Source organism: Oncorhynchus keta, chromosome 4 (assembly GCF_023373465.1).
Source record: "Oncorhynchus keta strain PuntledgeMale-10-30-2019 chromosome 4, Oket_V2, whole genome shotgun sequence".
Classification (NCBI taxonomy): Eukaryota; Metazoa; Chordata; class Actinopteri; order Salmoniformes; family Salmonidae; genus Oncorhynchus; species Oncorhynchus keta.
The window spans coordinates 51,568,762-51,580,595 of NC_068424.1; the positions used below are offsets into that span (position 1 = coordinate 51,568,762).

The 11,834-nt window shown below is 41.9% G+C and overlaps 1 pseudogene; it reads right to left on the reverse strand.

Moving 5' to 3' along the window:
- Positions 1 to 10,475: 10,475 nt before the first annotated feature.
- On the reverse strand, positions 10,476 to 11,711 carry LOC118383820 (PDZ domain-containing protein 11-like; annotated as a pseudogene).
- Between the last annotated feature and the right edge of the window lie 123 nt (positions 11,712 to 11,834).

Here is an 11,834-nt window from a genome sequence, read left to right on the forward strand (position 1 = left end):
TGATTTTGTTTCATGTATTGAGCTTCATACAAGGAAATTGGTGTCGCCATAGTTGAATGAGGAATGTTGGCACCTTAAAAGTCGACAGGTTATGTGAAATATAGTTTAGGGTAGTTAATAACACTAACAGTTAGTAGTCTGAAACAGTGCCTGCATCTTATATAACCTCTAAACATTTCATACATATTGTACACAGAATAAAGGCATTATCAGGTCCTTAGTGCATTATATTTAAATTGTTTTTATTATTGTTTTTTAAAAGTAGACAAAGACAGAACATAATCTACAGTAATAGAACGTAAATAAACAATAGGTTACACTGACACTATCCTATGCAGCAGCCGTTGGACAATAAAACAATTAAAAATGATATATAAGTACATGGATGTAAATATAAATAAGAAATATAAATTATAAAGCATATGGGGATTGCAGAGGCTACATTAAGTTCTCAGCTCAGAGTTTACACTCAAAGTAGTTGCAAAAAGGCTGCCAGACCTTATAAAACTTTTGAGAGGGTAGAATATTTTAGCGTCTCAAGTTAAAGATGGGCCATAACATCCCTAACCCAGAGAGATACTCCGCCAATCCAGTTTAAGATTGACCATAACATCCCTAGCCCAGTGTAAGAGGGACCATAACATCCCTAACCCAGTTTAAGAGGCGGTGTATCTGATTTCCACTCAAAAAGAAGATGTGGATGTGCCAGAAGGGACGAGAAGGCTATGGCCTCTGCTTGGGTGTGACAGAAAGTAAGCCCTTCGGGTCCTACCCCGAAAAAGCGACGGAGAGATCTGGGGCAATTTCCTTATTGCATATACAGTATATGAGAAAGTCTGAAAGATAAAGAGACAGAATGGAACTAGCGTCAGCATGACCAGTGCATATGATACACAGTGCCTGGTGGCATCTAGAGCAGGTAGGGTCTATATCGGGATACAATCTGGCAAGTCTACTCCTGCAAAAGTGTAGGTGATGAAATACTTTAAACTGTAGTAACCCGTGTCTGATGCAGTTAGAGGATGAGTGTATCCTGTCAATTGCAGAATGCCAGGTGATATCGGAGATCTCGCTTCCAAACTCTTCCTCCAAAGAATGCTTTACGTGGTCAAGAGTGGGGCGTGCCATACTCTGAATAATGTCAAACAGCATTGAAATATGTCTCTTTACATAGGGATCCAGGCTCAAACATTCTTCAAGACAGCTAGTGGGTGGGAGAGATGGGAAAGAGGGTAAGATAATAATAATAATATATGCCATTTAGCAGACGCTTTTATCCAAAGCGACTTACAGTCATGTGTGCATACATTCTACGTATGGGTGGTCCCGGGAATCGAACCCACTACCCTGGCGTTACAAGCGCCATGCTCTACCAACTGAGCTTTTTTGTAATGTTGCGAATCTGCAGGTACCTAAAGAAGTGTCTGGGGTATACTGTGCTCTCTAACTAGATGTTCAAAGGGGATAAATAATCTGTCATGGAAAAGGTATTTTACACTCTCAATCCATTCTGACACAATAGCTGGAAGGCTGTGTCTATGAGAGAAGGCATGAAGAGTGTGTTGGAAATAAAAGGCATGGATGAGATAGCTTGTCTATGTCCAAAGTGGATCCTAAGCATATCCCGAGCATATCCTGTCCAAAATGAATCCTAACTATATCCTGGGTGAACTTTTCACAATAAGGTTGTTTGAGTGATATTGTTTACTCAATGGTAAGGGGACAGAGACAAAGGAAACTGGGGAGGATGTTTTCCATAAGGGACCACACCGGTCCTTCCCCTTCTAAGAATGTAGAGACCCAAAAGGTTATCTTGTGAATATTGGCAGTGCAGTAGTAATGGAGGAACTTGGGTAGGGCAAGACCCAATTTCTTTCTGTCCTTTCTCTCTTTCCCAAAACGCTTTACGCAACTGTGCAATCTTATTATTCCAAATGAAAGTAGATCACAGGAGGTTGGTGGCACCTTAATTGTGGAGGACGGGCTCGTTGTAATGGCAGGAGCGGAATCAGTGGAATGGTATCAAATACATAAACCACATGGTTTCCATGTGTTTGATGCCATTCCATTCGCTCCTTTCCAACTATTATTATGAGCCGTCCTCCCCTCAGCAGCATTCACTGAAGTAGATACAGCATACAGTACAGTGCATTCGGAGAGTACTTAGACCCCTTGACTTTTTCCACATTTAGTTAAGTTACAGCCTTATTCTAAAATTGATTAAATTATATTTTTCCTCATCAATCTACACACAATACGCCATAACGACAAAGCGAAAACAGGTTTTGAGAAATGTTTACAAATTAAAATAAATAAAAAGTACATTATTTACATTAGTATTCAGACCCTTTGCTATGAGACTCGAAATTGAGCTCAGGTGCATCCTGTTTCCATTGATCATACTTGAGATGTTTCTACAACTTGATTGGAGTCCTCCTGTGGTCAATTCAATTGATTGGACATGATTTGGAAAGGCACACACCTCTCTGTAAAACGCCCCACAATTGCAAGTGCATGTCAGAGCAAAAACCAAGCCATGAGGTCGAAGGAATTGTCCGCAGAGCTACGAGACAGGATTGTGTTGAGACACAGATCTGGGGAAGGGTAACAAAAACAAAAAAAATATGCAGCTTTGAAAGTCTTCAAGAACTCAGTGGCCTCCATCATTCTTAAATGGAAAAAGTTTGGAACCACCAACTCTTCCAAGAGCTGGCCGCCCAGCCAAACTGAGCAATCGGGGGAGAAAGGCCTTGGTCAGGGAGGTAATCTAGAACCTGATGGTCATTCTGACAGAGCTCCAGAGTTACTCTGCAGAGATGGGAAAACCTTCCAGAAGGACAACCATGTCTGCAGCACTCCACCAATCAGGCCTTTATGGTAGAGTGGCGAGACGGAAGCCACTCCTCAGTAACAGGAACACGACTGCCCGCTTGGAGTTTACCAAAAGGCATTTAAAGGATTCTCAGACCATGGGAAACAAGATTCTCTGTTCTGATGAAAGCAAGATTGCCAAGCATCACGCCTGGAGGAAATCTGCACCATGTTTATCAGCGGCAGGGACTGGGAGACTAGTCAAGATCGAGGGAAAGATGAACAGAGAAAAGTACAGAGAGATCATTGATGAAAACCTGCTCCAGAGCACTCAGGACCTCAGACTGGAGCAAATGTTCACCTTCCAACAGGATAATAACCCTAAGCACAGAGCCAAGACAATGCAGGAGTGGCTTTGGGACAAGTCTCTGAATGCCCTTGAGTCACCCAAGGGAAGAAGACTCAATGCTGTAATCGCTACCAAAGGTGCTTCAACAAAGTACTGAGTAAGGGGTCTGAATACTTATACCAATGTGATATTTCCATTTTTGCTTTGTCATTATGGGGTGTTGTGTGTAGATTTATGACGGGAAAAAACAATTTAATTCATTTTAGCATAAGGCTGTAACGTAGCAAAATGTGGAAAAAGTCAAGGGGTCTGAATACTTTCCGAATGTGCCGTATGTCTAATCAGTTCTTCAAAAAAGTAATTTGCTATAAAGATGTGAATAGTTTGAAACAGATACAAGAATCTTGGCACGATGACCATCTTGACCGAGTTGACTCTAACAGCGAGTGATATGGGGAGTGTCGACCAGCAATTGAGGTCCTGCATAGCCTTCGCCAAAGCTGTTTTGAAATGAAAATGTAACAGGTCTTTGAATTTCCAAGTCCCACAGACCCCTAAATAAGTATTGGAAGCTACAGTGAAAGCATATGAATTCAAAGATAGATCTATTGCTTGCTCATTGATCGGAAATTGATTTTGTAACCTGAAACATTGGTTAAATCTAGAAGTTACAGTACCAGTCAAAAGTTTGGACACACCTACTAATTCAAGGGACTTTTCTTTATTTCTACTATTTTCTACGTTGTAGAATAATAGTGAAGAAGTCAAAACTATGAATTAAGACATGAGATCATGTAGTAGCCAAAAAAGTGTTAAACAAATCAAAACATATTTTATATTTGAGATTCCTCAAAGCAGCCAGCTTTTTGCCTTGATGACAGCTTTGCACACCCTTTGCATTCTCTCAACATTCAGCGTTTCCCATCGGGTGCACATACTTGTCTCTGGTAGCCGGTTGACCTCAAGGAAAAAATCAATTTGGGCCGATATGTGTGTTAAATTCTTCATCTGAGATGATACGTGGATTGAGTCACCAAGTGCATTGTGGGAAAACGTTATCAGGAAAACACAATACCATTACTACTGAGCTGTGGTCAGAGATGGCAATACCCTCATAATCAGTGGACTTTAGTATTAGGAGCAACTTGTTGTCTAGGAGGAAAATATCAATTCTGGAACACGTCCGATGGACTTTGGAAAAGAAAGAATATTGTTAAGATGTAGGATTATTTTTTATCTCCAGGTGTCTGTTACACCATATGCCTGGTTAAACGAATGAATAACATCTGCTGATTTAGAAAGGGAACCTGCTACTGCTTTATAGAGGTCTAATGTGGGGTGCAGGACACAGTTAAAATCCCGTGATAGTAAATCAAATCAAATTTTATTAGTCACGTAGATAGAGAATAGGTAGATAGAGAATAACAGAGAGTAGCAGCTATGTGAAAGAGGGCGGGGGGCAATGCAAATAGTCTGGGTAGCCATTTGATTAGATGTTCAGGAATCTTATGGATTGGCAGTAGAAGCTGTTTAGAAGCCTCTTGGACCTAGACTTGGCGCTCCATTACCGCTTGTCTCATGAGGGGGAATAGGCTTGTCGTACACTCTTCACGACTGTCTTGGTGTGCTTGGACCATGTTAGTTTGTTGGTGATGTGGACACCAAGGAACTTGAAGCTCTCAACCTGCTCCACTACAGCCCCATCGATGAGAATGGGGGCATGCTCAGTCCTCCTTTTCCTGTAGTCCACAATCATCTCCTTTGTCTTGATCACGTTGAGGGAGAGGTTGTTGTCCTGGCACCACACGGCCAGGTCTCTGACTTCCTCCCTATAGGCTCTCATCGTTGTCGGTGATCAGGCCTACCACTGTTGTGTCATCGGCAAACTTAATGATGGTGTTGGAGTCGTGCCTGGCAGTCCAGTCATGAGGGAACAGGGAGTACAGGAGGGGACTGAGCACGCACCTCTGAGGGGCCCCCGTGTTGAGGATCAGCGTAGAAGATGTGTTGTTACCTACCCTTACCACCTGGGGGCGGCCCGTCAGGAAGTCCAGGATCCAGTTGCAGAGGGAGGTGTTTAGTCCCAGGGTACTTAGCTTATTGATGAGCTTTGACGGCACTATGGTATTGAACACAGAGCTGTAGTCAATAAATAGCATTCTCACATAGGTGTTCCTTTAGTCCAGGTGGGAAAGGGCAGTGTGGAGTGCAATAAAGATTGCGTCCTCTGTGGATCTGTTAGGGCGGTATGCAAATTGGAGTGGGTCTAGGGTTTCTGGGATAATGGTATTGATGTGAGCCATGACCAGCCTTTCAAAAGCACTTCATGGCTACAGACGTGAGTGCTACGTGTCGGTAGTCATTTAGGCAGGTTACCTTAGTGTTCTTGGGCACAGGGACTATGGTGGTCTGCTTAAAACATGTTGGTATTACAAACTTAGACAGGGAGAAGTTGAAAATGTCAGTGAAGACACTTGCCAGTTGGTCTGCACATGCTCGCAGTACATGTCCTGGTACTCAGTCTGGCCCTGCGGCCTTGTGAATGTTGACCTGTTTAAAGGTCTTACTCATATCGGCTGCGGAGAGCGTGATCGTACAGTCGTCCAGAACAGCTGCATGTTTCAGTGTTATTTGCTTCGAAGCGAGCATAGAAGTAGTTTAGCTCGTCTGGTAGGCTCGTGTCACTGGGCAGCTCGTGGCGGTGCTTCCCTTTGTAGTCAATAATTGTTTGCAAGCACTGCCACATCCGACGAGCGTCGGAGCCGATGTAGAACGATTCGATCTTAGTCCTGTATTGACACTTTGCCTGTATGATGGTTCGTCGGAGGGCATAGCGGGATTTCTTATAAGCTTCCAGGTTAGAGTTCCGCTCTTTGAAAGCAGCAGTTCTAGCCTTTAGCTCAGTGCGGATGTTGCCTCTAATCCATGGCTTCTGGTTGGGGTATGTACGTACGATCACTGTGGGGACGATGTCATTGATGCACTTATTGATGAAGCCAATGACTGATGTGGTGTACTCCTCAATGCCATAGGACAAATCCCAGAACATATTCCAGTCTATGCTAGCAAAACATTCCTGTAGCTTAGCATCTGCTTCATCTGACCACTTTTTTATTGGCCGAGTCACTGGAGCTTCTTGCTTTAATTTTTTGCTTGTAAGCAGGAATCAGGAGGATAGAATTATGGTCAGATTTGCCAAATAGAGGGCGGGGGGAGAGCTTTGTACGCGTCTCTGTGTGTGGAGTAAAGATGGTCTAGAGTTTTTTTCCCTCTGGTTGCACATTTAACATGCTGATAGAAATTTGGTAAAACAGATTTAAGTTTCTCTGCATTAAATTCCCCAGACACTAGGAGCGCAGCCTCTTGATGAGCGTTTTCCTGTTTGCTTATGGCCGTATACAGCTCATTGAGTGCGGTCTTAGTGCCAGCATCGGTCTGTGGTGGTATGTAGACAGCTACAAAAAATACAGTTGAAAACTCTCTAGGTAGATAGTGTGGTCTACAGCTTATCATAAGATACTCTACCTCAGGCGAGCAAAACCTCGAGACTTACTTAGATATCGTGCACCAGCTGTTGTTTACATATGCATAGTCTGCCCCCCTTGTCTTACCAGATGCCGCTGTTCTATCCTGCCGATACAGCATATAACTAGCCAGCTGTATGTTGATAATAGTACTATATAAATTGGTGAGTGTTCAAAACTGGGAGGAACTAGAAAAACTCTCAGAAAAACTGGTCATTGTCCCAATTAGGAGCATAAATACTGGCTAATACAACCACCATGTTTGTCACGTTCTGGCCTTAGTTCCTTTGTTTTTGTCTTAGTATGGTCAGGGCGTGAGTTGGGGTGGGCAGTCTATGTTTGTTTTTCTATGTTGGTTTTTAGTTCGGCCTAGTGTGGTTCTCAATTAGAGGCAGCTGTCAATTGTTGTCCCTGATTGAGAATCATACTTAGGTAGCCTTTTTCCACCTGTGTTTTGTGGGTGTTTATTTTCTGTCTTTGTGTTACGTGTGTATGTCACCAGACAGGACTGTTTCGTTCGTTCATTTTGTTATTTTTGTATTGATTCAGTGTTCAGTGCTTTCTTTAATTAAAATTATGAACACTTACCACGCTGTGCTTTGGTCCTCACCTTCTTCCACCGATGACAACCCTTACAATGTTGAATAGTTTGTCCTGCATAATAACAAAACAGCCATTTTTGTCCAATATAACTTTTGATTCTACAAACTGAACATCTCTATGAATCAAAATAGGAAAGCCACATAACTTTGCATGAAACTTGGATCGTAATATCTACAAGAATCCTCTCCGTTTGTGTCCAGAATGATTCGTCATGCGTAGATGTGTTTCCTGGAGATACACTATATCCACCGTTAATTTCTGTAAATGGGCAAATACCCTTTTTATTTTTTACCGGGTGGTTCAAACCGCGCATGTTCCAACTTTAGTTTAGTTGCTGCACTGCCTAGCCTATTTGGCAATGCCATAGTTAAGAGTAAGGCTATGCAAAACCTTTGAAAACCTCTGCAAGGGGGACAGGGAGGGGGAAAAACAACAGAATATAAGATTAAAAGAAAAGTAACATCCATTCACATTGAGGGGAAGGAGAGGCTGCACTAACCCCTAGTACACACGTACACCCTGCACTAACCCCTAGTACACACTTTCACCCTGCACTAACCCCTAGTACACACTTACACAGCAAACCCATAACCGCTTACCTATAACCGCTTACCTAGCGATTCTGAGCCTCCCCAGAACGTGTGTAGCCCAAATGTTTTGTTGTTGTTGATATTTATACAGTGATCAGTAACTTCCTTGCCATATAGCATAACATACAACCTTCAAATGTACATTTAAATGTAACTTATAGTATCTGAGCCCAAGACTAAATCTCTCAGCGTGGTTACCCTGGTTACTTTGGCGTTCTGTAACACTTCAAGTATGTTGATTAATTTAGGATAACCTCAAATGATTCAGTCAGCAGGCCATTAAACGGATATAAAACTCAGTTTAAAATAACAACAGCGAACAGATGTTTGTACATAATGTAATGTGCCGCAACACACAATAGCCACTTTCAAATCACACAAATCAACCCCCTCTTATTGCTAAAAGAACATGACTATGCAGGTCAATAATCATTCCTTTAACTTGTATGTCCTCCAGTGGATTTAGTTGGTATGACATGTACAGACGTACATTTTTATGGTGTATTATAAATATTTTTTGAAGATCATTACACTGTTCTCATATATACATGCACACACAATAGGGGTAACCAGTTTAGCATTTAGTATTCACAATGTTCTGGTCAGAGGTGAGTGAAAGCAGAATGGTTCATAAAAATCACAAGGACTGCCAGCTTTAGTCCAGTACACTCAATCCCTTGATGGCCTTGTCAGTGATGAGAACTTCCATTAAGAATCTGTCCCTCTGACATGCACTTCAATTGATGTAGTTTGCATGTCAGAGTACTGTAAATAGTGTATATAATTTATACACTACTGGTCAAAAGTTTTAGGTCACCTACTCATTCAAGGGTTTTTCTTTAGTTTTGCGATTTTCTCAAAACTATGAAATAACATATGGAATCATGTCATAACCAAAAAAAGTGTTAAACAAATTTTAAAATATTTCATATTTGAGATTCTTCAAATAGCCTCCCTTTGCCTTGATGACAGCTTTGTACACTCTTGACATTCTCTCAACCAGCTTCACCTGGAATGCTTTTCCAACAGTCTTGAAGGAGTTCCCACATATGCTGAGTACCTGTTGGCTGCTTTACCTTCATTCTGCGGTACAACTCATCCCAAACAATCTCAATTTGGTTGAGGTCACGTGATTGTGGAGGCCAGGTCATCTGATGCAGCAGTCCATCACTCTCCATCTTGGTCAAATAGCCCTGACACAGTCTGGAGGTGTGTTGGGTCATTGTCCTGTTGAAAAACCAATGATAGTCCCACTAAGTGCAAACCAGATGGGATGGCGTATCGCTGCAGAATGCCAGGGTAGCCATGCTGGTTAAGTGTGCATTGAATTCTAAATAAATCACAGACAGTGTCACCAGCAAAGGAGCCCCACACCATAACACCTCCTCCTCCATGTTTTATGGTGGAAAATACACATGTGGAGATAGATCATCCATTCACCCACACTGTGTCTCACAAAGACACAGCATTTGGAACCAAAACTGTCCAATTGGACTCCAGACCAAAGGACAGATTTCTACCGGCCTAATGTCGTGCTCATGTTTCTTGGCCCAAGCAAGTGTCTTCTTCTTATTGGTGTCCTTTAGTAGTGGTTTCTTTGCAGCAATTCAACCATGAAGGCCTGATTCATGTAGTCTCCTCTGAACAGTTGATGCTGAGATGTGTCTGTTACATTTATTTGGGCTGCCATTTCTGAGGCTGGTAACTCTAATGAACTTATCCTCTGCAGCAGAGGTACCTCTGGGTATTCCATTCCTGTTGCGGTCTTCATGAGAGCCAGTTTCATCATAGCGCTTGATGGTTTTTGCGACTGCACTTGAAGAAACTTTCAATTGACTGATCTTCATGTCTTAAAGTAATGATGGACTGTCGTTTCTCTTTGCTTATTTCAGCTGTTCTTGCCATAATATGGACATGTTCTTTTATCAAATAGGGCTATCTTCTGTATACCACCCCTGCCTTGTCACAACACAACTAATTGGTTCACGCATTAAGACGGAAAGAAATTCCACAAATGAACTTTTAACAAGACACACCTGTTTATTGAAATGCATTCCAGGTGACTACCTCATGAAGCTGGTTGAAAGAATGCAGAGTGTGCAAAGATGTCATCAAGGCAAAGGGTGGCAACATTGAAGAATCCCAAATATAAAATATATTTTGATTTGTTCAACACTTTTTTGGTAACTACATGATTCCATTTGTGTTATTTCATAGTTTTGATGATTTCACTATTATTCTACAATGTAGAAATAGTACAAATAAAGAAAAAACGTGGAATGAGTAGGTGCTTCCAAACTTCTGACTGGTACTGTATACATAAACAAATTATTATAATAATAATAAAACACCTGGTTTTCTGAGTAAGCTTTCTAATTATTATGACATGGAAACAGTGTATTTGATCTGTGCATGTGCCAGCACCGGAAGCGCAAGTCCCCCTCTTATGCGCGTGTGAAGTGAGTTCGGAAAAACTGAAAGTATTAATTTTAGAAATAGTTTTGACGTACACAAACGTTATATATCCGAACTCCAAATCAAATAGTCTTCGCAAAAAATAACATGGTCACTGTGGTAGGTTTTATTTTGATTGCCGGTTTTCTTTATTTCTCAAAAGTCCCATCAGGTAGCCTGATTTCAGATGTGTTCATGTAAACAGGATTATTTGGGACATTGTTATTCTTGCAAAGCATGTAAACGTTTTAAATGAACTATTATATTAACCTTACTATCCACAATAATCCTATTATTGTGTGCATGTAACCATACTGTTTCTCACTCTCCCGTGGAACCTTTCTGTCACCTAGTGCACAGTCCTCTCCTTCTGTCTCTGGTAGTCTATGGGAAACAGGAAGTTACATAACAACCATTCAAATAAACTTCACACGTTGCAGAGGTGACATAATAAGGTATAAACATGAATGGCACCATTTACAGTAGAAACAATTTAGGCACTTTCTTTATATTACATGGCGGAGCAGGTGAAAGCAACACTTACTGTAGGGAAAGAAGCGCAACCTCATCAGAATCTCCCTGGCAGTCTTCAGAATCTCTACAGCCTGAGAGGAGACGAAACAATTTCTATGAGAAATGTATTCCGAGAACAATGAGCCTTTTTTTAAACACAAGTTAGTGTTGAGGTTCAAAATAAAGGAATTTATCAAAAAGTGTAGTGTTGTGTGTATAGTGTTGTATGGTCTACAGTACATCACTGACCCTCGAGTGCTCTATGTCCTGGAAGTCCGGCTCATTGACAGACAGCACCTGATCTCCCTCCTGGAGCTCTGCCCTGTGGGTGTCCGAATCTGGGACCACCTAGCAACATACACACAAAGCGATTAAGGAGAAGGGAGATTACTGACAAAATGAAAAAGCAAAAACATATATTTAAAAACAATGAAAGTGTCTGAAAAGTGTAGGCTAGCTAGATCAGCACTCATTGGGCAGTTGCACCAGTCTCAGCCTCAGCCTCTCTCTCTCTCACACACACCTTGGAGATGAAGATTCCCAGCTGGGAGGCCTTTCCCCCACGGATGTTGAAGCCTAGCTGTGCCCCTGGAGGTTTCTTCAACACAATGGTGCGTGGCAGGAACTGGGTCATTGTTGTAGTCAGGATGGTGGATCCTCTACACCGACAGACAGAACACAGAGGGAACATCATTGAAGATCTGAGGTGGCAGTGAACTAGACTGGCTGTTGACAGTGTTATGACAAGGTATGGATGTCATCTCAGGCTCATACCTCCTGAGGGGCCATCCATGCTGGGGGACTCTCATAAGAAGGTAAAAAGACCACAGGTAGTTGGTAGTCATCATATGGGCTCTTTTGGTCCATGGTTTCAAAACCTATTGGTTCAAAAAAATACATAGGCAATGATAATTTCTGCATGCAATAGTCTCCAAAACAAAATGTTACGTTTCTTAGGGGGCTGTGTGGGATAGGAGGGTTTTAATGAGG